This window comes from Mus caroli, unplaced genomic scaffold (assembly GCF_978045245.1).
Source record: "Mus caroli unplaced genomic scaffold, Mus_caroli_1 scaffold_9, whole genome shotgun sequence".
Lineage (NCBI taxonomy): Eukaryota > Metazoa > Chordata > Mammalia > Rodentia > Muridae > Mus > Mus caroli.
In genome coordinates, this window is record NW_028227264.1 from 126,951,127 (window position 1) to 126,977,488 (window position 26,362).

The 26,362-nt window shown below is 44.1% G+C and overlaps 1 protein-coding gene across 14 annotated transcripts in view; it reads left to right on the top strand.

Moving 5' to 3' along the window:
- R3hdm2 (R3H domain containing 2) overlaps positions 1–26,362 on the top strand; it is a 123,117-nt gene that overhangs the window by 30,009 nt on the left and 66,746 nt on the right. The window contains exon 1 of one of the 14 annotated variants that reach the window (XM_029482206.2): positions 12,066–12,089. The exons of 12 other annotated variants lie outside the window; for them this stretch is intronic. The gene's annotated coding sequence lies outside the window, so the exon portion shown is untranslated. Of the gene's footprint in view, positions 1–12,065; positions 12,090–12,889; positions 13,026–26,362 lie in introns of those variants that run through there. One more of the 14 variants, XM_029482205.2, reaches the window with a different exon arrangement.

The following is a 26,362-nucleotide window of genomic DNA, read 5'->3' on the forward strand; positions in this document are numbered from 1 at the left end:
CACAGTGGATATGATTTGAGCAGAGACCCACTGAGGACCCTGGGCTCCTTGGGCAGGGACTTCTGCACTTGCGATAGGAAGGGGAGTCAGCCTTTCTAGGATCTGTCCTCTGGTTCCATTGACATCTTGATCTATGGTGATGGGCAAGTGAGAGGAGCATCTGTACTGCCTACAGGAGTGGAACAGGGCTCGTTTGCTCTGATAGAGAATGGTACTAATGCCAGGACTCAAGTCCAGGCATGTCTGACCACATTGTCCCTTGTCACACTGAGAGAGCTAAGGTTTGTAGAATAGAAAGCTGAGATCTCCTCTACACGTTGGCAGGCAGGAATGGAGAACAGCTGGCCAGACATTGCCATGCCAAGTGAGCTAAACAGAACATTTTAAAAATCACAGCTTTTACCTTTAAAAATGCTGTTATTTTCTGAGCATTTCCTCGTAGTACTTAAAAGAATTTAAGAATTGAAAGTAAAGCAAAACAAAAAATTCAGTGCATCTTAGTCCAAATCCAACTGGCCTTTGTGTTGTTTAAGTGGAAAGGCACAGTTGTAAACGAACTCAGCCCAATTTCTTCTAAAGAAATGTGAGTATCGTGCTTATTGATCTATTGGATTAATTATGTATTGGCCTGTGATTTAGGAAGTTTCTTTGGTGCTATTTATTTGCTTAATTAAAATAAAGTAACATAAGAGAACCAGGTTATTGTTTCTTTCCTATTCTATGTTATACTTTTATTGGTAGACTAGTTATCATTAAGGGTTCTCTTGGCTGAGTGTGGTGGTGCATAGCTGAAACCCCATTACTTAGAGGCAGAACGATTGGGAGTTCAGAGTCAGTCTTAGCTATAGTCTGAGTTTGACACTAGCCTGCACTATATGAAACCCTTTTATAAAATCGAAAAATAGATAAAAAAAAAGTTATCTTAAACAGTCATATAATTTTGGCTGTTTGGGACTGGTTTCATACTTACAAGGACTATGTGTACATGTGTGTATATCTAACCTCACATGCATGTTTTATATCTTTTCAAAATTACATTAATACTATGTCATATCTTTTACATTAGTGTTATGTGTGTGTACGTGGATGGAGGTCAGAGGGCATCTTTTGGAAATTGCTTTTCTTCTTTCCTATGTGGGTCCTAGGGATTGAACTCAGGTCATCAGGCTTAGCAGCAAGCACCAGTACTTGCAGAGCCGTCTGTCTGGTCCTGAGAAATCAAATGCAGGATGTTTTCTTCGCCATATGTATGTTTACAAGTGCATCGCAATTCTGCTGCTCTGAGTGGCAGTTTCACTAGCCTCCATTTATCGCAAAGGGCTTGGGAACTTGTTGACATCAAAACCATTTTCCTGTGACTCCCGATGCTCCCGCCTTGTCTCCTGAACCTCTGGTCTATTTTTAAATCCTGCTGCTGTGTGCTGTATTGCAGCAGTTTTCCTGAATTATTTATCATTGTTTCGAACTGAATGGAGCAGTATAGTTTGATTTTATTTGTTTTCTCTTTTTTCACCACTGCTCATTAGAATCTACATGTCTGTCTTTACCACGGTTGACAGATTTGGTTCATGTTAAACCCCACTTGGCCCAATCCTGGGAAGGTCTCACGTACTGTGGGAAGAGGCCACAGCACGTGTTACACAGTGAATGAGCTTGGGTTAGTACTGTGTTCTGCTGGGCCACAGAAGCTCTCAGCTCGTAGAGACTGTTGCGCTGAGTTCTCTTCTGGTGATGTTTTTCCTTCTGTAGTTCCTACTATTATAGTGTTTATTTAAGAGCAGAGGAGAGAAATCTGGATGAAATGCACAGCAGGGAGCCGAGATTCCTTTTTGTTACAAATGTGACCTTGAAATTCCCTGGTGTAGAGATACGGGTTGTGGAAGATGGTTTTGTTTTGTTTGGAAATGTTGTTTGTGGGCCTAAAAGTAAGGCCATGGCTCTGGGAGGTGTGGCTCTGAGAGGCGCTTCTGTCTGTCTCTGTCTGAGCCCATCAAAGCTGCTTTTGCACTTTGTCTTCAGTGTGGGTTTCTCCCTGGATCTCGTTTAAGGAAAGGATCATTTTCCTCTGTTTGTACATATTGCTGTTGAGTATTGTGTACTTTTTACAACAGGAACCGTTTGAGCTTTGTAAGCAGAGGGCTGGTCAGTCACTAAACTGTGTGAGACCTTCAAGCTGCTGCTTTATCAGTCTTTGAGTGCCTTTAAAACGACTTCTGGGGCAGTGGGGAATGACTTTTTTTTTTTTTTTTTAATCTACTGAACCAGAAGAACCTTTTGGGCCTTCTGTTGTTGCTTCTGGTCAGTTGTACTGACCAAGAAACTGGGACCTTACTGCCCTTTACTCCTTGCTGGTAGGCAGCAGTGGACCTCAGATGTGGATATCCCATACTGCTTGGCAGGACTGAGGATGGCTCTGCTGCCTCCTCACAGATGCCGCATTTCTTTGGACCTGTCAGACAAGTTGAACTCACCTTGTTTTCTATTTTCTCTTGTTCCCATTCACGTTCCCTTTGCCCAGACATTTCTATGGCTTCTTAAAAACCAGCTTAGAATCACTTTTATTTTATTTTATTTTATTTTATTTTTTGAGCTGTGTAGCTTGAACTTGTGATCTGCCTTAGTCTTCCCAGTACTGCAGTTACAGGTGTATGTACCATGTGATTCAGAATTGCATCTTGTTGTTGTTGAGTGGCCCACGATTCATGCTGCCCAGCAGCTGTTAATCTGTACATACTCCTCTCTTCTCCTTGAGCTCACAATGTTTGGCCTCATTACCAGGTTAGAGTCAGTAGAACCAAGATCATAATTAAACCCTCCTAGTAAAGAAATTTCTTCAGTCAAATACTGTTGTCCACTTGTACAGTAAAAAGAAAAAACCAAAAAGTGAGGTAAAAATAGGAAACAAAAGTTAAGGTTCTAATTTGAATAAATATATTAATCAGACTATTTATTCTGGAGTATCATCGTAGTGGAATGAGTTACCTTTCTTTCCTGGTCTAGCCAGTATTATGCATCCTGGCTTGCCCTTTCCAGAATTGAGAAATGAGAATTTGAATGGCTTCAGGCAAGACCAAAGATCATCACAAATGGTATTTACAGAAATGATACAATGTTCATTACTTTAGACATGTATTGGTCATGTATGTATTGGTCATGAAAAAAATATAGCATGTAGCCATGTCTCACGCCACATTTGTCACGCAGAGTGTTAGGTTGGTCTCTTCACAAAAGCTAGGTTGCTGTGCTTTCTTTGAAGGCATTAGGTATAGTGCTCTTTGGAAGTATAAATATATTTTGAAGGTCTGAGCAATTTTTTTATCTAGATACCAAAGGGCTATTTGTAAGAGTTCAGTGGCCTTCTGTTAATATGGAATTCCACAGAGTGACACAGTATCAGGTCTGTAATCAGTTCCTCATTCTTTAAGTAAACAGTGTGTTCTTGTTTGTTTATTTGAGACAGGGTTTCTCTGTATAGCCCTGGCTGTCCTGGAACTCACTCTGTAGACCAGGCTGGCCTCAAGCCCACAAAGATCCACCTGCCTCTACCTCCTCAATGCTGGGATTAAAGGCGTTTAATCTGTTTAGGTGACTAACCAGTATCCTTGCTAGCAGTTTTTGTAGCCAGCTGATTCTTGTTCACTTTACTACTGGTCAGTTTGTGAGTATAAAGTGGTTAGTCTGAATAAATCATGATACAGACTAGAGATTGCACTGGCATTTGATAGCAACATGGTGTGAGAACACAAGTTGGAATGATTCCCTCCTTTTCTAATCTGTGTGTTGCTATGTCTGAGTATGATGTAGATATATGTGCAGATGCATGAACACAATGCAGTGTCCATGTGCAGTTCATGGGATGACTGGAAGGGTCTGACCTCTCTTTTATAAGGAGTCTCACTTGCTTGCTGCTCTGTATGCTGGTCTAGCGGGCCTGTGACCCTCCAGGCAGTCTCCTGTCACTCCCCTTTCATCAGAGGGTCACCATGGTTACACATGTGCTGCCTGACTCACACCTGCATGACAAGTCCTTCACTGTCTCCCCAGCCTCAGAGCTGGACTATGTCCATGTGGCATTTCACCTGGACGAGCTTCAGTAATATCTGTAACAATAAGGATTTTAAAGTCTAAGTGCTGTCTCATTATGATTTTATACAGAATTGGTTCTGAGTCATGTGATAGTAAGTTCATGTTCAGTTTTTCCCAATTGTCTGTGAGCTGTCTTTTCTTACTGTTGTGTTCATATGATTTCAAAGATAGTGTTTTAGTTAGGGTTTCTATTGTTGTGAGAAGACATCGCAAGGCAGCTCCTCTAAAGGAAAACATTTCACTGGTGCAGGCTTACAGCCCAAGGTTTATTCATTATCATCATGTTGGGGAGTGTGATGACACACAGGTGGTCATGGTGCAGAAGGAGAAGCTGAGAGTTCCACATCTGGATCCATAGACAGCAGGAAGAGAGTGAATCACACTGGGCCTGTCTTGAGCATCTGAGACCTCTAATCCCACACCCAGTGACAGTTCCTCCAGTAAGGCTTCATGTACTCCAACAAGGCTGCTCCTCCTGAGAGTGCCATTCCCTGTGGACCTACAGTGACCATTTATTCAAAGGATCACAGATCGCCAGTGAATTTAAATTTCATCCTTGAATAAATAAAATTGTGTGAAGCAGAGAGATCCTAAGTAGTTGTCTGGGATGCTGCAGTGCGCCTGTGACGTATGGGGAAAACTCTGACTGGGGTTCTTGTACTGCCTGTTTCAGAACTTGAGGACTCAAGATCTGAACACATGCTGAGGAACCTGTTGGTTTTAAAGCTTACGTTAACATCTTAAAGTGTGAGAAAATCTAAAAATTCCCATTTGCTTATGCCTTTCTTTGTCATCCATTAATTCTGTAGTTGAGTCTGAGAATAGCTAGTTTTAAAATACCTGAAAATAATCAGTCCATGATTATTAAAGACATTTTAGACATTGCTATGAGTAAATACATATAAAAAGAAAACATTACCTACTGTACTTTAAAAGAAAATTTCTCTTTTATATATAGTTTTTGATTTTTGTGTTTATATGTAATGTACTTGTATATGTGTGTGTTCATTGTGTATATTGTGTTTTTATGTGTGTGTAAGCTCAAAGTTGACATCATGTGTCTTCCTCAAATGCTGTCCACTTCATTTACTGATGCAAGGTCTGTTGCTGAGCCCAGAGCAGCTTCTCCTGGAGACCCAGCCTCTGCTTCTGAATGCTGGGTTGTAGGTGTGCAGCTTGCCATCCTGACTTTGTGTGAGTTCTGGGGGTTGAACTCTTCAGGTTTGTGCACAAGTATTTTACCTCTGTCCATCTTCCTAATCTCTCCGTATACATTTATCCCATTATCTTCTTTGTAAGTACTAACAACTAATAAACAGAGTTTTGAGTGTGTGTTCTAGGCCAGTGGCTTAACCGTCATATATGTCATGTTGTGCTGACCCCTGTCTTAGTTAAGGTTTTATTGCTTTGAAGAGACACCATAACCACGTCAACTCTTCTAAAGGCAAACATTTAAGTAGGGTTGGCCTGCTGTTTCAGGGGTTTATAGTCCATTGTCATCATGGTGGGAAGCATGGTAGTGTCCAGGCAGGGGTGGTGTTGATGTTCTACATCTTGATCTGAAGGCAGGAATGAATGGACTCTACTGCAAACAGCCAGGAGAAGAGTCTCTTAAAGCCCAACCCCACAGTGACACACTTCCTCCAACAATGCCACTTCTATTCCAACAAGGTCACAACTCGTAATAGTGCTACTTCCTGTGGGCAATGCATATTCAAATCACCACAACCCCCAACCATAAAATTATTTCAGTGTTACTTCATAACTTTGTTTCCTTTATGAATTGTAATGTAATATCTGACATGCAGGATACCTGATATGCAACCCCCCATAGGGCGGGTTGAGAACTGCGCTGTTCTAGACTATCCTAATTACTCTCCCTTGTCATTCTGAGTCATTTATGTGAATGTGCCATCAGTTACTGTTGTATTCATTATTAGTTATTTGACATTCCCAGGTTTCTATCCATTATAAGTGCTGCTTGTGAACATTTCCCTATAGGTATATTTTTTATTTAATAGTTTTTATTATAGGACAGTAGGGTTTTCTTCTTTCTCTCTGTGAGAGCAGGGCAGGGGCGTGGACGAGGTAGTGCTGTGAGCTGAACCACAGCGTAGCATCCTCAGTCCTTACTTGTGAGTTTGAGATAGGGTCTCGCCAATTTCCTAGACCGTGAACTCACCATGGAACTGTAGGTAGGTGTTGAACCTTTGATATTTTTTGCCTCAGCCTTCTGAGTAGCTGGGATTACCAACAGATTTAGGAAGACTAGAATTCCAGTGTTAAAAAAACAAAACCAAAAACAAGAACAGTTGGGCATAGTGGTACTCACCGCTAATCTCAGCACTGGAAAGGATATGTCTGAAACCAGCCTCGATTTCATAGTGAGACTATGTCTCAGAAACAAAAACAAAAGAAAACAAAACCCATCAAACAACAATAATAAATGCTGTTTGAAGTGCCCATAATTGCCTATAATTCAGCACTCTCTAGGTGAAAGCAGGATTGCCAGTTTAAAAACAGCTTGAGCTACATACTAAATTGTAGGCCAGCCTGGATGATAGAGTGTGATTCTGTCAAAATAAAGACCCCAAAGTGTTTAAAATATTGCATGGGGCAGGGATGGTGATGCACGCCTTTAATCCCAGCATCTGGGAGGCAGAGACAGATGAATCTCCGTGAGTTTGAGGCTAGCCTGGTCTATGTACAGAGTTCTGGGCTAGACAAGGCCTGGCTCAATCAAAATAAAGAAATAAAACAAAATATTGCTCAGACTAAATAAAATGTTCGCAAATGATAAATGCAGCTTGTTTTTCACATTTATTTTGTGTGTATATTACATGGGCCATGCACATGCTGTGGCACTTGTGTGAGGTTGGAGGACAGCCTGTGGAGTGTTGGCTGCAGACCTTTGCCTGCCAAGCCATCTTGCCAGCATCATAACTTGCTTTGAAATCATGTAATCCTGCAGGACTTTATATTCCACATGGGTTTAACAAATTAATTCTTTTTTTTTTTTTTACAATTTATTTTTACTATTTTATTGTATGAGTGTTTTGTCTATGTGCACACACTACATATTTGCTTCCTGAGGAGGTGGTAAGCCTCTGTGTGCATGCTGGGAATGGAACCTGGTCTTTCCAACAACAACAAATGCCCCTAACCACTGAGCCAACTCTCCAGGCCCAAAAATGGTTCTTAAAGAAAGGCACATCATTCAAATATATTGCAGTAGTTCTGTCTTCATAAGGAAGTATTTTGAAAGGAGTGCTCAGACTTGCTGTCTCTGGCCCCTTCCGTTCAGTTGTCACTGTTCGCCTTTGTAAAGCCCTGGTAGTTTCTCTTAGTGTACCCTTGGGGGAGTCAGCCACCCAAACCCAGATGTGCTTCAGTCCTACAATGTCTAATAGAATGTAAGTGCTCTGGAAGCCTCACATTGTTTAGGGACTGAGGACAAGAACAGCTTCCCTATCTGCAGAGCTCTAGTGTTTTGTTTGGAGACAGGGTTTCACTGTAGCCCAGGCTTTCCCAGAACACATTCAGTAGCTTAGGCTGGTCCTGAGCGCTCCATCTTTTCTGCCTCAGCATCCCACACGTGTTTTCTTTTGAATCCGCAGTTGGATGTGGTCAGATGGAGGCTCTCATCTCATCTTATCTGACCTGTCAGTGACCTGTCAGTGACCTGTCAGTTCTTACAGCAGTGGTTCTTTTTCTTCTCTGAAGCACTTTCTTACTTGGCTTGTAAAACAAGCTTTCTGCTTACATTGAATATTTCTTGGCTGTTTCTGGTTCTTGTAAAACCCCTGCCTCACTATAGTCCCAGTCTGGCCTCAAACTTGGAATTCTTCTGGCATGGATGTCTACTCTCTATTAGTGAAAACTACCAGACTTACAAAGTAAATAGGATATTTCAAACTAGCATACCATGTACCCTTTAATAATTATCAATAATCTAATTTTTATTTTATTTATTAACTTATTTTTTGTTTTGACAGTCTCACTATGTAGCCCTGGCTATCCTAGAACTCTCTGTAGACCAAAATGTCCTTTTACTCACAGAGATCTTCCCTTCCTCTGCCTTCCAAGTTATTTTATTTTTTAGTTCTGTATTTATGTAATGAAGTCTGGACTCAAAGTCTGTATAGCCAAGGATGACCTTGAATTTGTGATCTTCCTAGTGCTGAGATTGCATCATGCCTGTACCAGCACACACAGCGTGTACAGTGCTGAGGATGAGCCATGGTGTGTGCACTGCAGGCAGGCATCCACCAACCGAGCTGCATCTCAGCGGCAGTTCACGGTTAGTCTAGGGTTCCACACTAGTCTTCTGCAGCCTTCATTCCTTTCTTTCTAACGTTTTCTTTTTGATGCTTACCCACAGTAGGTGAATTACTTTCTAAAAAGAATTTTTTTTTTTCATTGCTGGGGATAGAACCTAGCTTTCAAACAAACTAAACAAGCGCCCTGCCATGGAACTATGTCCTCAGTCTCTACCACACAGTACACATAACGTTTGTATTGCTTCTGGTGGCTCTGCTTTGTAGTCAGTCCTCTCTCTTCTCCTAGATCTTGGCAACCACCAGTGTATCTGTTGTTTCTATAATTGTTGCTTTTCCAGAAAATCATGTAAATATAATCATATAATATGTTACATTTCCAGACTAGTGTCTGTCATCCAGTATGCCTTTAAGATTCATATACATTGTTACATATCTTAGTAGTTAATTTATTTTTTTATCACTGAGTAAATTTCCATTTTTTTGAATCACATTTGTTAACTTACTGAAGATTAGGTCTTTTTTCAATTATAAATAGAGTAGTTCAAAGCATTGACGTACAAGTTTTGCATATGCACAAGGAGTGGGGTATTTGGTCTGGTTAAGTTCAGAGCGATGGAGCCAGCACAGGAGACTCCAGTCCTTGCTTCACTTGTCTTGTCAGTCTCCACCCAAGGTTTCTGGCCTTTTCAGAACTGAACACTGCTTTCTTAAATGCTGTTGAGGGCTGTTGCTTTGTTTTAAATTGAGGTGTAGGGGTAATAAGAATGTGCTTGGCATACATATGAAGGTTAGAAAACAACATTTCAGAAATTTGTTCTTTGCTTCTCCCTTGTTTGAACACGGTTTCCCTTGTGTCCACCTTTCTGTTGCATAGCAGTCCACAAGCTTCTGGATGACTCTCCCATAAGAGTGCTGGGATTACAGGTGTGAACCACCATGCCTGTGGGAGTGCTGGGATTACAGGTGTGAACCACCATGCCTGTGGGAGTGCTGGGATTATAGGTGTGAACCACCATGCCTGTGGGAGTGCTGGGATTACAGGTGTGAACATGCCTACCTGGTGCCTTTCAGAGACCAGAGAACATGTTGGGTCTTCTAGAACTGGAGTTACTTTGGGTAGCTCCACAGTTACAGTAGGTGATGCTGGGAATTAAGGCTAGGTCCTCTCTGAAAGAGCAACCAGTCAGGGCTCTTAACCACTGAGCCATCTCTCCAGCTCCATGGATTAGGTTTTTGTTGACCCTGGCTGTCCTGGAACGTGCTCTGTAGACCAGGCTGGACTTGAAGTCAGAGATCTGTTGTGGAAATTATTTAATCCCAACCAGGGGTTTCTATTGCCTTTGATCATTTAGTTACCAGATAAAAGACACACATAACCTTTATATTTACAATTAGTCTTAAGTAGCACAAGAGCTGGCCAGATACCTACCCTCTGTGCTGATTGAATCTACTTTCTTATCGATAACCCCAAGTTATTACTTACTATGTTTCATCTGAGTTGCTCTTAACACCAATTAGTCAGCCCTCAGGGCCACATTTTTTTATGGCTCACCTAACCCATGACAGCTCTTCCTTCATTTTCAATCTTTTCTCGAAGTTCTCTGATTCCAAAGCACAGGAAACCTAAACCCAGTCTAGTTTTCTTCTGCCTAGCTATTGACTGCCTGCATCTTTATTTACCAATGAGAAATAACTTGTGGGTAGGGTCACAAGGTCTATGCACTTAGCATTACAGTAAACAGCAAGACCAAACCTCAACAGAGATCCTGCCTCTGCCTCCCAGTGCTGGGATTGAAGGTGTGTGCATGGGTGGGTTTTTGTTTTTTTTTTTAAATAAAGATTTATGTATATGAGTACACTGTAGCTGTCTTCGGACACACCAGAAGAGGGCACTGGATCCCATTACGGATGGTTGTGAGCCACCATGTGGTTGCTGGGAATTGAACTCAGGATCCCTGGAAGAGCAGTTAGTGCTCTTAACCGCTGAGCCATCCCTCCAGTCCCAGGTGAGTGTTTCTTAGCTTCTCTTGCTATACTTAGGTTGCCTTGACTTTAGCCATAGTAATTTTGTGTTGTGACAGATTTTGCTATCTCTAGGGTGTATTGCCTCCTGTAGATTAGATATTATTACCACTTTTCTTTAGGTACTTCAAAAGTAGGACCTAGGGCTGGAGGTGTATAGCTCAGTGAGTACATTCTTAGAGTGTGCAGGGTACGGAGTTAATCCTCTATGATTGAAAGGAAGGGACCCAAAGAGGGAGGAGAGAGACTTTGAAGGCCACATTTAGACCAGTTAAACTTGGAGCCACACTTACTTTGTTTATTGGAGGCAGGGTTCTGCAACCCAGGCAGACGTTGAACTGTTGTAGTCTTTAAGAGTACTGGGATCATGGGTGTGAGCCACCGTACAGGATTTAAATTAGAAGTTCCAGGGTGGATCCCTGGAGATGATGTTCAGGCTCAGGGATTTCCCAAGATGGAGTCTTTGCTGGATATGTGGATGTGGTGCCTCACACTTTTGATCCCAATACTTGGGGAGCAGAATTAGGGTGATATCTGTGAGTTCCAGGCCAGCCAAGGCTACATAGTGAGACCCTGTTTCAACAACAGAAACAGCAAAACAGTCTTTTCTCTATAGATAGACTGTCCTTGAATCAAAGCACACCTCCTGCCTCCCACAGGTGTGAGCCACCATTGCTGGCTCTCACTATGCACACTTTATCCTTTCCATAGTTACTGCTCTTTCCTTGTGGTCTCCTGAGAATTTACTCCTTTATTGTAATATGTTTATCCTTATCTTGTAATAGTCGTTCCTGCCCCCCACCCCTTTCCTCATTTTATAACTGCAATTTTCTGCTTGGTCTTTTGAGGGGGGGCAATATGGGAGGAGAAACAGATAGCTCCTAGTGTTCCATGCTGCTTATCTTCTGCCTCCAAGTAAAAAATGATTTTACTAAATATAGCTTGCTGGAAAGACAACTCTCTGTAACTGTGTTTGGTCTTTGTTTTACATTTTTAAAGCTGAGCCTGGTAGCTTTTAGGTAAAAAGCATTTCTTTGACCTCAATTATTTTGCAGGTGAGAAAAAGGCAGGATAAATTTAAAAGTGAACTTTTACATCCCCAAATCATTATTCTTCACTAAAAAGTCTATTTTGGCAGCTGAACATATGCAGCAAAAAAGGAGCTGCTGCTGTATCTTTAAAAGCTGTCCTCAGAGCAGTGTGGAGGCAGGCATGCCACAGAAGTACCTGAATGAAAGCAGGAAGAGGAGGTGGGGGGGGGGGGGAGCCTCTCCTTTCCTCTCCTCTCCTCTCCTCTCCTCTCCTCTCCTCTCCTCTCCTCTCCTCTCCTCTCCTCTCCTCTCCTCTCCTCTCCTCTCCTCTCCTCTCCTCTCCTCTTCTCTCCTCTCCCCTCCCCTGTGTGTGTGTGTGTCTGCCTGTCTGTCTGTCAGAGCTCTGAGTGACATCCTTAAAACAGCTGGGCCATGGTCCGCTTCAGAATATCTCATCATAGCAATTAGCTGCAGAAGCAGCAACAAGGATCAGTAGCATTTCATTCAAGGGTGAAGGGGGGCGGCTGGGGACTGTGGGCGGGGGAAGAGGCACAGGTTTCCCAGAAGGAATTTCTTCCGGCAAAATTCCGGCAGGCAGAACAGATCCTTACAATGAGGTCTCCATTAATAATGTGAGCTCGCTGCTGGTGTAAGTGCAGATCCATCCGGGGTGAGTTTTGGATAATTTTCTTTCTTTAAATAAAAGTCCTTGGACTTCACAGGCTGAGAGAGGAGAGGTGACAAAAATTGGCATTTTAAAATAGCATTGTTGATCTCCCTGTACAATACACACTATGGAAATTCAGTTTTCAAATGTTAAATATTGTGGGGGTTTTCTGGACATTTTCCGAGGCTGTTTTTATCTTTAAAATATTTTAAATATTAGGTTTGCTACAACTTGTACTGTTTGCTGATTCTACTTCTTCCATGATTATTTTAAGCAATGCTTCATTCAGATTTTGCTTATGAGAATCACTGTGATTTCTGTTCTCTTTGGTGATGCTGTTGACGCACATTGCAGGAAGCAGGGAATCCCCTATAAATATCCTTCACTGTGTCATTACCTAGCTCTCCCTCCATGCCCGACTGGTGACTGTGCCTCTGTGTCCTGTGTCTTTATGTAACTGTCCCTACTCATCAGATGTGTTAAAGAGAAATATGTCGCCTTTGTCGCATCTCCAGAGCCTTTGTGATTACAAGCATCTGGGAGAATTTTGCTAAACTGTTTTCCTACAAATGCTGTTTGATGTATTAAGGCTTCTCTGGGTTTGCCACTGTTAATTTTGGGTGGCTTGTTTGTTCCTTATAATTGGCTTGTTTTTGTTTGCTGGCTCTGGTTTCTAAAGAGTGCAGAGATGGGATTCCCTCTGCCTCCAGTGACGTATTATTTTGTTTGCAGTCTTTTTCTTCTGTGAGGGAGGGGTCAGAGAGAAGGAAGAAGAAAAATGGATCTGAAGTCTTTGTGACTCGCTGCCGGCTGGGCACCACTGACTCGAGCTGAAGCTGGAGTGGGATGTTTAGCTATAGGGTACCTGTGCTTGTTTCTCCTCACAGCAGGCTTAGACCAGAGTCGGATCGCTGAAGCAAGGTGCTTGAATTTAACCCCGTGAGTGCTGATGCTAATGAATTTTACCTAATTCCTATTTCTAAATGTAGAAGGAAAACGAGCTCATGAAGGTTTTAGAACCCAGAAGCTGTTAATTTAAATTTGAGTTTTGGAGTGTGGGATTTTTCTGTATTTATACTGGTCCTGGTCACTTTGTGTGCTGTTTTCTAGACCTCAAAATAGGCAGTTATATAAAAGTCCTTGCCATTGTAGTTCAGAGTAAAATTTAATTTTGAATCTGTATAGCTAAAGCTAAGGTTAGGAAGGACTTGCCAGGTATAAACCTAGTTGTGAGCTTTAACAGCCCTAGATGGTTAGTTTTGGATTCTATTTGTGCTTTCAGTTCCTTTTAAGCCTGTCCATTTTAATATAAATGATCTCTGAGGCGACCTGCGGAGGTCAATTTGAAGAACTCAGTAGACTAGAGCCTAGGAAAAGCTAAAGCCGCCTTGTGTATAAAGCTTGCATGTTTGGATAGCACATGCCGACTTGTTCCTTTAACAACATTCCTGTTTATTTTCTTTCTTGATTTATTTCTCGTTTTGTACTGCCACTATTCAGAATTCTTCGTAAGAAATGAAAAAAAAAATACTAGATTGGACTGTTTTGCTTAGATATGCAGTTCTATTTTCTGTGGTACCTCAGTAATTTATTATATCCATAAATGTTTCAAACTAACAATTTAACTTTATTTAGCCGGAAGTAGGGTGGAGGAGACAAGGGTAGCTGTAGAGTAAATGAAGAGCGATGGATGCTCTCTCTTCACTGGAGACAGAGGCAGGGCTGCAAGCGTGGTGGTAAGCATGGTTCTTCTGCGGCTCTGCATCTTGATATTTCAGCAAATATGTGGGTAATTTCTCATTAGCTTTTCAGGAAACCCCTGTGGTGGACAGCCCTCCTCAGCCGTTGCTGGGAGACTGCTCTGACGTCACTGGAGCAGCTCCGTCTGCAGCCAGAGCAGGAATAGCCTGTGAGAGGAAGAACTGCTGGGAAATTAAAAGATGACAGTTTTTTAAAACGTGGTTTTCATTTGATTTAGGGGTGGGTAGGATATATCTAAAGCCTTATTTTTTTTTTAACTGTTTCAGTCATTTTCAAGCTCCCTAAAAAATACCAAAAGATTATTTTCTTTCAACTGAAAGTGTCTTTTTAATTTTGTTTTCTAATTATCAGGGCTTTTGTAAAGGTCAAGGAAAAAAGCTCTTAAAGGTGTTAGAAAAGTAAGATCACAGTTTCTTTTTATCATTTGTGTTCTTCCACTCTCTCCCTTTCGGGGGATTAGGGAAGATCAAAGCTTTTGTAAAGGGTGGTTTAGCATAATTTAAGAATAATTAAAAACACATGTTAGGAAGACATTTTGGCAACTCTGATTGTTTTGTTTTATATGATTTTATTTACTTATCTAATTGCTTAAGAGAGGGTCTCACACAGCTGGGGACGACCTCAGACTTGCCGTATAGCCAGGAATGACCTTGAGTTCCTCATCCTCCTGCCTCTGCCCCTCCAGTCCGGGTGCTACCGTATTAAGTTCTGGTGATGCTGATATGAGACCATTTCTGAACCCCTCTTTCTCCTAGCTTCTCCCTTTTGTTAGTAGCCTGTTATTAGTTTCACTTTAAGAAAGGGGTTCCCCTGGGTGTGGTCCACCCCCCCACCCCCCCAAGTGGATTTCTGAGTTTGAGTCCAACCTGATACACAGATTGAATTCCAGGAGAGCCAGGGCTACACAGAAAAACCGTCTTGAAAAAAACGATAGAGAGCAAAAAGCATTCTTGTTGAATGTTTGGTCTACCATTTGCTGATAGTTATCAACTAATTTTTTTTTTCAATTTCTTCATATGTAAAATGAGTATAATAGTACCCACTCCCTAGATATTTTTAAGGGTCACAGGGATAAGGGCTTTTTCTGTTTGTGAGCTAAGGCTCTAAGGTGGCTCAGTAGGCTAGGGTTTAGGGAGGGCACTTAACTGCCAAATCTGGTGGATAAACTAAATTCAGTCCCTGGAACCCATGTGGTGAGAAGAGAAGTCACTTCCACAAGTAACCTTCTGAGTTGCCTACCTACACACACACTCACACACACACACACACACGCACACACACACACACACACACACACACACGCACGCACACACACACACACTCACACACACACACACACACGCACACACACACACACGCACACACACACACACGCACACACACACACACACGCGCACACACACACGCACACACACACGCACACACGCACGCACACACACACACGCACACACACACACACGCACACACACACACACACACGCACACGCACACACGCACACACACACACGCACACACACACACACACACTATAAAGCAAACAAAAAGACAGTCCTATAACACTTTTTAAAAATTTATATGTGTATAAATACATATACAGAGATATACACTGGGTGTCTTCCATGATCACTTTCTACCTTAAAATATTTTTATTATATTTAAATTTTTATGGGCCTGGAGAGAGGTGGTTAAGAGCACTGGCAGCTGTTGCAGAGGATCTGAGTTCAGTTCCTAGCACCCACCTGGCAGGTCATAACCATCTGTAACTCTAGTTCTAGGGGAACTGATGCCCTCTTCCGTCCTCCACGGGTAACAGGCACAGGCACATACATAAGTGAATCTTTCTCTCCCTTCCCTTTTCTCCCTCTAAACCCTAATCGTTTTTTTTTTTTTTTTTTGGTTTTTCGAGACAGGGTTTCTCTGTATAGCCCTGGCTGTCCTGGAACTCACTTTGTAGACCAGGCTGGCCTCGAACTCAGAAATCCGCCTGCCTCTGCCTCCCGAGTGCTGGGATTAAAGGCGTGCGCCACCACCCCCGGCCTCCTAATCATTTTTAAGATAATTTTTATTATGTATATTGAGTGTTTTTCCTGCATGTACAACTATCTACCTCATGCATCCCTGGTTCTTGAGGAGGTTAGGTGAGGGTAACTGCAATTGGAGTTACTGATGGCTGTGGGCTGGGAACGGAACCCTAGCCCTCTGTAAGAGCAGCTAGTGCATTTAACCACTGAGCTTTTTTATACATAACATTTATCAGGTCTTATCTATGGACCACCTGCTAGGGATGGTGCTCCCCATGGAGGGCTAGGCCCTCCCACATCAGGGCAGTTTTTCACTGGCTAATCTGATTTTATGTTATTTTGTGTCTTGTGTGTGTGTATGAGCACATCTATGCCATTGCATGTGTGAGGCGGTCAGGACAAGCTGTAGGAATCTGTTCTTTCCTTTCTTCTACCATGTTGGCCCTAGGGGCCTTTTTCCAATGAGCTATTTTGCCAGTCTTCTTTTAATTTTTTTTTTAAATTTATCTTTGTGCACGTGTGTGTGTGTGGTATATGTATGTGTACATGTTCAGACCCACATAATATGCCTGTGGAGCAAAAGGTCCAGATTGTCATATCCTCCTCTGTAGAGATCCATGGTTTGTTTGTTTGAGACTGGTTGTCCATTCCATTTTGTTTTTCTGTTGCTACGATAAATAACTCTGACCTAAAAGCAGCTTGGAGAGGAAAAGGTTTCTTTCTTCTTACAGTTTATAGTCCACCATCGAGGAAAGCCAGGCTGAAACTCAAGGCAGGATCTTAGAAGAGACCCCTGAGGAAGCACTGATGACTGCTCATCCGAAAGCTGACTCTTGGGCTTATGCTTAGCTATCGTTTGTATGTAGCCCAGGATCACCTGCCTAGGGATGGCGCTCCCCATGGTGGGCTGGGTCCTCCCACAGCAGTCAGCAATCAGGACAGTTTTTCACTTGCTGATCTGATCTGGGCAGTTCCCCAGTTGAAACTCCCTCAGCTCTGGGCTCTTGTCAAGCTACCCGGGACAGTCTCTCGCTTACTGATTGGGCAGACTGGCTGGTCCGTGATCCCCAGGGTCCTTCTGTCTTCTCCCTGGCCTCCACTTCCTAGTGCAAGGGTCACAGGGCCAGCTCTTTTGCATGGGTGCTATGGGCCCAAACTCACATCCTCATGCTTTCCTGACTCAAGCCTCTTCTTACGCCTCAGTTCCCAAGTATTTCAAAGACTGAGGTAGCGTCAGCCATCATGCATGATATTTAGAAATCAAATAGGGTAATGCCACCTGCGTGTCCACATTACTGGGACTTACTTGTTTCTGTGTGAAGCACACAGGAAAGTCAAGACAGCTTGGGAGGAGTTGGAGTTGGTCCCTTTTCCCACCTTGTTTGCGGCAGCGTATCTTATATCTGCTGAACCGGCCCACAAGCTTCTCGAGAGCTCTCCTTCTCTGCCTCCCATTCACCTAGAGTACTAGGATTACAGATGTGAGCACACATGTGGTGGTCAGGCTTACATGTCAAAAGCTTTTATCTGCTGAGTCATCTCGTCAGTCATCCTCCCTTTTGGGGGTGGTATGAGGATCAATCCTAGAGCTTTCTGCATGTTATGTGAGCTACATCTCAGCCCTCACGTGCAAGCTTTGAGGAAACAGATTTTCAAGCCATGTAAAAGAACGAGTTTCTAAAATAAATGTAAGTATAGAGTGAGCATCTCAGACATGCATCACAGCTGGTCCTCTTAGTATCATAGCCAGGTTCTGAGGCACACACCTTTAATCCCAGCATTCCAGAAGCAGAGGAATACACCCGTTCTAATCTCAAAGGCCAGTCTGAACATGCACTCTGAAAAGATTATCTTTTCTCCTTTTTGACCATCATTTATCTTGTGGTTGGTTTGGGTTTGTTATTTCTGGTTTTGTAGAGAAACTCACTGCATAAGCCTCAGATTTACTGTGTAGCCACCCCAACCTTAAATTCTAAGTCCTCCGACCTCAGCCACCTAAGGGCTAAGGCCAGGTGTCTGTTAATAGGGAATGCCTAATTAACTTATCAGAGTGGACCAGGCCTCCCATGTTCTCCCAGCATCCCGCTATCCTACTGTTAAAGAGCATGGTTGGCACACCCTGTCCTCTACTCTGGACTCTCCAGTCCAGGGGCTGGGCTGCCCTTCCTTTGACCTTTGGCCTCCTGGCTGCTGTACCTGGTCCCTCCCTCTCTCTTCCCTTCCTCTCCTCCTCTACCCATATGGTTCAGGGTGGTGACCACTCTGAACTCTCTTAGATGTTTGTCCCTCTGGTTAGGTCTCCCTTATATTGATAATAAACATTCTCCTCCACCATACTTAGGAGCAGCAGTCTCCTCCTCCTCTCCTCTCCTCTCCTCTCCTCTCCTCTCCTCTCCTCTCCTCTCCTCTCCTCTCCTCTCCTCTCCTCTCCTCTCCTCTCCTCTCCTCTCCTCTCCTCTCCTCTCCTCTCCTCTCCTCTCCTCTCCTCTCCTCTCCTCTCCTCTCCTCTCCTCTCCTCTCCTCTCCTCTCCTCTCCTCTCCTCTCCTCTCCTCTCCTCTCCTCTCCTCTCCTCTCCTCTCCTCTCCTCTCCTCTCCTCTCCTCTCCTCTCCTCTCCTCTCCTCTCCTCTCCTCTCCTCTCCTCTCCTCTCCTCTCCTCTCCTCTCCTCTCCTCTCCTCTCCTCTCCTCTCCTCTCCTCTCCTCTCCTCTCCTCTCCTCTCCTCTCCTCTCCTCTCCTCTCCTCTCCTCTCCTCTCCTCTCCTCTCCTCTCCTCTCCTCTCCTCTCCTCTCCTCTCCTCTCCTCTCCTCTCCTCTCCTCTCCTCTCCTCTCCTCTCCTCTCCTCTCCTCTCCTCTCCTCTCCTCTCCTCTCCTCTCCTCTCCTCTCCTCTCCTCTCCTCTCCTCTCCTCTCCTCTCCTCTCCTCTCCTCTCCTCTCCTCTCCTCTCCTCTCCTCTCCTCTCCTCTCCTCTCCTCTCCTCTCCTCTCCTCTCCTCTCCTCTCCTCTCCTCTCCTCTCCTCTCCTCTCCTCTCCTCTCCTCTCCTCTCCTCTCCTCTCCTCTCCTCTCCTCTCCTCTCCTCTCCTCTCCTCTCCTCTCCTCTCCTCTCCTCTCCTCTCCTCTCCTCTCCTCTCCTCTCCTCTCCTCTCCTCTCCTCTCCTCTCCTCTCCTCTCCTCTCCTCTCCTCTCCTCTCCTCTCCTCTCCTCTCCTCTCCTCTCCTCTCCTCTCCTCTCCTCTCCTCTCCTCTCCTCTCCTCTCCTCTCCTCTCCTCTCCTCTCCTCTCCTCTCCTCTCCTCTCCTCTCCTCTCCTCTCCTCTCCTCTCCTCTCCTCTCCTCTCCTCTCCTCTCCTCTCCTCTCCTCTCCTCTCCTCTCCTCTCCTCTCCTCTCCTCTCCTCTCCTCTCCTCTCCTCTCCTCTCCTCTCCTCTCCTCTCCTCTCCTCTCCTCTCCTCTCCTCTCCTCTCCTCTCCTCTCCTCTCCTCTCCTCTCCTCTCCTCTCCTCTCCTCTCCTCTCCTCTCCTCTCCTCTCCTCTCCTCTCCTCTCCTCTCCTCTCCTCTCCTCTCCTCTCCTCTCCTCTCCTCTCCTCTCCTCTCCTCTCCTCTCCTCTCCTCTCCTCTCCTCTCCTCTCCTCTCCTCTCCTCTCCTCTCCTCTCCTCTCCTCTCCTCTCCTCTCCTCTCCTCTCCTCTCCTCTCCTCTCCTCTCCTCTCCTCTCCTCTCCTCTCCTCTCCTCTCCTCTCCTCTCCTCTCCTCTCCTCTCCTCTCCTCTCCTCTCCTCTCCTCTCCTCTCCTCTCCTCTCCTCTCCTCTCCTCTCCTCTCCTCTCCTCTCCTCTCCTCTCCTCTCCTCTCCTCTCCTCTCCTCTCCTCTCCTCTCCTCTCCTCTCCTCTCCTCTCCTCTCCTCTCCTCTCCTCTCCTCTCCTCTCCTCTCCTCTCCTCTCCTCTCCTCTCCTCTCCTCTCCTCTCCTCTCCTCTCCTCTCCTCTCCTCTCCTCTCCTCTCCTCTCCTCTCCTCTCCTCTCCTCTCCTCTCCTCTCCTCTCCTCTCCTCTCCTCTCCTCTCCTCTCCTCTCCTCTCCTCTCCTCTCCTCTCCTCTCCTCTCCTCTCCTCTCCTCTCCTCTCCTCTCCTCTCCTCTCCTCTCCTCTCCTCTCCTCTCCTCTCCTCTCCTCTCCTCTCCTCTCCTCTCCTCTCCTCTCCTCTCCTCTCCTCTCCTCTCCTCTCCTCTCCTCTCCTCTCCTCTCCTCTCCTCTCCTCTCCTCTCCTCTCCTCTCCTCTCCTCTCCTCTCCTCTCCTCTCCTCTCCTCTCCTCTCCTCTCCTCTCCTCTCCTCTCCTCTCCTCTCCTCTCCTCTCCTCTCCTCTCCTCTCCTCTCCTCTCCTCTCCTCTCCTCTCCTCTCCTCTCCTCTCCTCTCCTCTCCTCTCCTCTCCTCTCCTCTCCTCTCCTCTCCTCTCCTCTCCTCTCCTCTCCTCTCCTCTCCTCTCCTCTCCTCTCCTCTCCTCTCCTCTCCTCTCCTCTCCTCTCCTCTCCTCTCCTCTCCTCTCCTCTCCTCTCCTCTCCTCTCCTCTCATCTCTTTTTCATCCAGTGTGCACAACCATGCCTGTTTGGGCTTTTGTTGTAGTTTGATTGCTTTCTTTTTAGACGGGGTCTCTGACTTGTGGCCTCCTCCTGCCTTAGCCTCCAGAGTGCTGGAGTTCTAGGTGTGGGCTCCCTACCATTGTTCTGATTTACATGTTCTGCCTTAGCTCTCCATGTTGTGGGGGGGGTCTTTGACTGTGATAGAGCTATCTCCTTGCTCAGGTGGGCTTAATTCTAGAGAAAATATGGCCATGGAGATGCAGCAGCCACTGAATCACTCTGAGTGACCCCAGGTTCTTGTCTTAAAAACAGTGAAGAATAATGAGCCAGGACAGTAGAGGAGCCAGAGCTTTACTGAGGTGGAGAGGAAGCCTGGCCTTCTGCCTGGGCCCTTTTTATGCCTAATACTTGGTCCTGATTGGCTTATGTAAACAAAGGGTTGTGCTGAGAGCCTTCAGCTTTGCTGAATTGGATGGCTGTGGAGGACTGAGAGAATGCTCAGGAAGAGCCTGCCATCCACGTAAGTTACTAGGAGGGGGAAGAACCAGGAAGTGAGGGGTTGCTCATCAGCTTAAAGGCCCATGGTCTTGTTACGTTAGTATGTCACAGCCATTTAAAATCTACAGCTCCTGCCTAGCATGTTGGCACACATTTAAATTCCAGCCCTGAGGCTGAAGCAGAAAGACCTGTATGAGTTCATGCAGGCCTACATAAGTGAGACCCTGTCTCAGACAACAGCACTATTCACAGCTTCTTAGGGAAATCCATGGAGCATGGACTTTATTATACAGACTCTGCTCTCAAGGCCCAATCTAACATTTATATGCAGAAGGACTTCTGAGCTAAACTTAGAGCTTTGGAGCTAAATTTGGCAAGATCCACAGTTTGGGGCCAGCTGCTGCACCCACTGTAGTGTTGTCGGGGAACTGGTGCTGCTGGTTGGCAGGTATTTCTCCTGAGGTCAGCCTAGAGCTTCTGCCTACACAGTACTCATCAAGAAGACAGCCTGCCAGTTTGTAACGGTTCTTCTTATCCTTATCTGTCTGAAAGAACCTACCTTACTCCTATCTCTGTCATTTGGACATTTGCCTCTGGTGTCCACCTCTGGAAAGCCATTCCTTCCTTTCTCTTCGGGTTGGGTGGTGTGCTCATGGTACTCCTCTTCCTCTGGATAACTGTGAGTGTACTCAATCATAGATACGGCATACTGTGTGTGGTGAGTCCTTAAAATACTGCCACGTTTCTTAAACTGACTTGCAGGATGGGTGGTAGTGCCTAGCATTGACGGGAAGGCTTTGCATACACTAAGTATGTACTGTACCATTGAGGTGCCTTGACCTTCCCTCCCCAAATCCAGAATTTTAAATGGGCCAAATATCAAGCAAGAAATACTAAGCAACCCAACATCCTGTTCCCTTTTATCTTCTTTTAGTTTTATGCTGTAGCATATTTTAGGAGGAGAGCCTAGCCTTTAATGGCTGAGCCATCTCACCAGCCCACTGTTATAACTTAGAGTCTTATTCTTTTTTATCTTTTGAAGTTTTTCTCTTTTTGTATTGCTTGCTAACCTATCATAGTGCATTGACAAGGGCCAGCAATGTGTGTAACACTCATAACAAAGAAACTCTCTCTGTGAGAGGGAGGGAGGAAGGAAGGAAGAAGTGTACTAAGGGCGTGTCTGTGCTCCACCCAAAGGGATTAAAGGGAGGAGCTGACCACACCACAACTAGAAACAGGTTTTTTGTGTTTTTTTTCCAGTATATAACACATTCTTGGGGTTCACAGTGTGATCAAATATCCTCAACAACTATGCATCCTTTTTTTTTTTTTCTTAAATGAGTGAAGGAAAACCATTTTATCTCTAAATTTCTTGAATACATTTATCCTAAGCAGTCAGTGAGAATTGCTAATAAAGATTCAAAGGTGTTCATCAAAGAATATTTTACTGTAAAATTGATAAGCTACCTGAATTCACAATATGAGGAATGGTTAAATAAATTATGGTCCATTTTTTTTTAAGATTTATTTATTTATGTATGTGAGTACACTGTTGCTCTTTTCAGACACACCAGAAGAGGGCATTAGATCCTATTATATTACAGATGGTTTTGAGCCACCATGTGGTTGTTGGGAGTTGAACTCAGGACCTCTGGAAAGGCAGTCAGTGCTCTTATCCAAGGAGCCATCTCTTCAGCCCCCAGTTAACCTTTAATTAAAGGTAATTTAAACCACTGTGGTATTTTACATCTATAATCTTAGCACTGAAGAGGCTGAAACAGGAAGATTGCTAGTTCAAGACCAATTTCATCTGCATAGTAGGGCCATAGCCAGCCTTGAACACATAAGATCCTGACTTTTAAAAATTACAAGCAGCAGATGTAGTGCCTCATGGCAGTAATTTCATGCCCAAAACATGCTTGATGTACCATATAATTACATAAAAAAATACAGGATATGAAAATATCCAATATGGATGTCAATTATATATAAATATGGGAATAAAAACCAGATTATACCTCAATATGTTGCTATTAATAATGACAATAATAGCTGAATTACAGATTATGGTTGATTTCACTGCATTTTCTGTACTTGTGTTGATGAAACCATAGCTAGGTGCGATGCTTCATGTCTGTGATGCCAGGTCTGGGGAGGCTAAAGCAGGAGAGTTGCAAATTTGAGATCAGCTTGAACTTTATAGTGAGACCCTGCCTCAGGAACCCAAAGGGGCAGTGGCAGTGGCAGTGGTGCACACCTTTAATCCCAGCACTTGGGAGGCAGAGGCAAGTGGATCTCTGAGTCTGAGACCAGTCGGGTCTGTAGAGTGAGTTCAGAACAGCCAAGACAACATAGAGAAACCCTGTCTTGGGGGAAATACACCCAAACCAAATAAACCCAAAGGAGGAAGGTGAATCTTGCTTTCCTTTTAAAAAAAATGGTTTTGTTATATTTCTTAATTCTATGGATATGTGTGTACAGATGAGACAGCCAGCTTGTTGTCAGCTAGTCCTCTCCTCTCATGCAGGGCCATAGATTCAGTCATCGCTAATGAAGTGACTCAGTGCTGTCTGGCCAGCCCTTCCTCCTGATTTTAAGTCAACATCTCTGCATATACATTTTTAGTGTTAAATTGAGGCAAAGGTGATAGTCTGTGTAAATCGAGAGTGCTGGAAATAATAAGTAGTAGCTATGTCTTTTTTCTTTTCTTTCTCTCTTTCTTTCTCTCTTTCTTTCTCTTTCTTTCTTTCTCTCTTTCTTTCTTTCTTTCTTTCTTTCTTTCTTTCTTTCTTTCTTTCTTTCTTTCTTTCTTTCAGACAGGCTTTGATTTACCCTAGGCTCGCCTTCAACTTGCCCTGAAATTCTGGTCCTCCTGCCACAGCTCCCGAGTGTTAGACTAGCGGGTGTCCTGCCTTGCCTAGGCTGTGTGGTGCTGCAGTAGAGGGGAACCAGACGCCCTGTGTGCCAGGCCAGGCCAGCAGCATATCATTGGCTTAGCTGCATCTCTAGGCCTGCTGCCTCTGTCACCTTTGGTATTGTTTTAGGAACACAGCTGCATGGTCAGGAGTAAAGGATAGATAGAGTCTGAGGTGCTATGTTGCTGAGCTGTGCTCAGTAAATTAGGTATATGAGTACTAATGCATTTAGTGACCGCAGAGGCCGTAAGAAGGTGTTGGATCCCTCTGGAACTGGAATTACATTCTGTTGTGAGTCTTAAAAACAAACCCAGGTCCCCTGCAAGAGTAGCAATGCTCTTAACTACAGAACCATCTCTCCAGCTCCTGATTTAGTATTTCAACTAAAGCACGTTTATTATGAGATAACCCTATTGTAATCTGAGGAGTAGCTCTACATTTTTATATGTTCATTAAATATCAGTCAAAAGAACAACTAGAGTATCTTTTTTGCTTTAGAATTATTTCTTTATTTTATGTACATCTACACAGTATCTGTTCTTCAGACACACCAGAAGAGGGCATCAGACCCCATTACAGATGGTTGTGAGCCACCATGTGGTTGCTGGGAACTGAACTCAGGGCCTCTGGAAGAGCAGTCCTTGCTCTTAATCACTGAGCCATCTCTCCAGCCCTAGAATATCTTAATATAATCTTTGTGCCAAGATAACTTTTTGCTTTTATAACAGTATCGGTGTACTTGACATCATTGGAGTCTATACTGAAAACCTGTTAAAATAGGGACTGGAGAGGAATATGCTGCTCTCACAAAGGACCCATATTTGGTTCTTAGCACCCTCTAAAGCTCTAGTTCCAAGGTCTGTGATGTTCTCTTCTGGCCTCTGAGAGAACCTGTACTCATGAGCACATATACCTCATCCATACATAATTAAAACTAAAATAGAGCTTTCTAAAAAAATAGTTAAAGTAGGACTGGAGAGATAGTTTGGTTGACAAAGTGGTTAACACGCTAGCACCAGAACATAAGTTAGATCTCCAGCACACACGTCAAAGCTGGTGAAATGGTCACAGGCACACCTGCCACCTCCGTGCTGGAGAGCAGACACAGGAGAAGATCTGGGCTTCACTGGCTGAACTGAATGGAATTTGTGAGATCCAGGCTCACAGAGACTGTGACACAAAAACAAACACAAAAGGTGGCGAACAATTAGGAATACATCTTATGTCAACCTCTGGCTTCAACATGCATGTTCAACACACATGCATACGTGTGTTCCTATGCATGTGTGCACACAAACAAGTATTATGCACAAAGAGTGTTAAAAAGATTAATATTTTAATTAAATAAAATTAAGTTTAAAAAATTAAAAATTAATACATGTTGTACTACAGTTAAAGAACACATAAAAACAGTGTGAACTTGCTGAAAATCCATAAGTTCCAGCTAATTTTAACCCTGACCTGATTCTGTCTAGTTCTCAGCACTCTTGTGACACCAGAAGGCCAAGGGTAAAGACCAAATTCTGTTTATTGCACTCTGCGATATTTCACCAATTACTGGTGAATGGCATCTAAGAAACAGGAATGCCTTATATAATATGCCAGATGAATTATAAACTGTATGCCAGTGAGAGATGTTGGCTTGGCCTGCCTGCCTGCCTGCCTGCCTGCCTGCCTGCCTGCCTGCCTGCCTGCCTGCCTTCCTTCCTTCCTTCCTTCCTTCCTTCCTTCCTTCCTTCCTTCCTTCCTTCCTTCCCCTCCTCCTCAAGGGATGTCTGCAGGTCAAGGAGAAGGCATGGAATCATATGAAATGTGAAGAGCAAATATGTTATTTTGGCATTGGGCACAGCAGTTTTTGTTTTTTCCCTTTAGAGTAGTGAAGGGTGGTATAGAAGGGATATACAGAAAAAAAATGACAGATGTAATAGAATTCTAAAGACTATAAGAACTGTATTTGAAAATTCGACAGTAAAGGCTTAGGATATGTCAGTTTCAGTTGGAGGCCAGCCTGGTCTACAGAGTGAGATCCAGGACAGCCAGGACTATACAAAGCAGCCTTGTCTCAAAACCTCCCTCCCTCCCACAAGAGACAGTCAGTTTCCATGCCAGTTACAACATTTAAAAAAAGAGAGAGAACATAAAAAGATAGTAGTCCTAAGTTTTATCTTCATGTTGGTTTTCTGACCAATTAGATGCCTGGAATTCTGTCCTGAAACTGAGCAAGGAGAAAACATTTGGGGACTCCAGTGTTGCTTCCATAGAGCACTGCCATCTCCCCTGCCCCAAGCTGAACTGTTACGATACTAGAATGGCAGTATTTCCTATTTATCTGCAGAGTCCATCGCTCAGCATTTGCAGCAGTGTTTGTGGAAACTGGTTTTATTTAAGAGGGGAGGGTATCCTCATTTTTTAGCTCCTAGTGATAGAGACTGTTGCCATGGAGTCCTGAATCAGATTGGCTGACATAAGGGCCAATGAAAAGAGAGAACATAAAATGTACCATCATTTAAC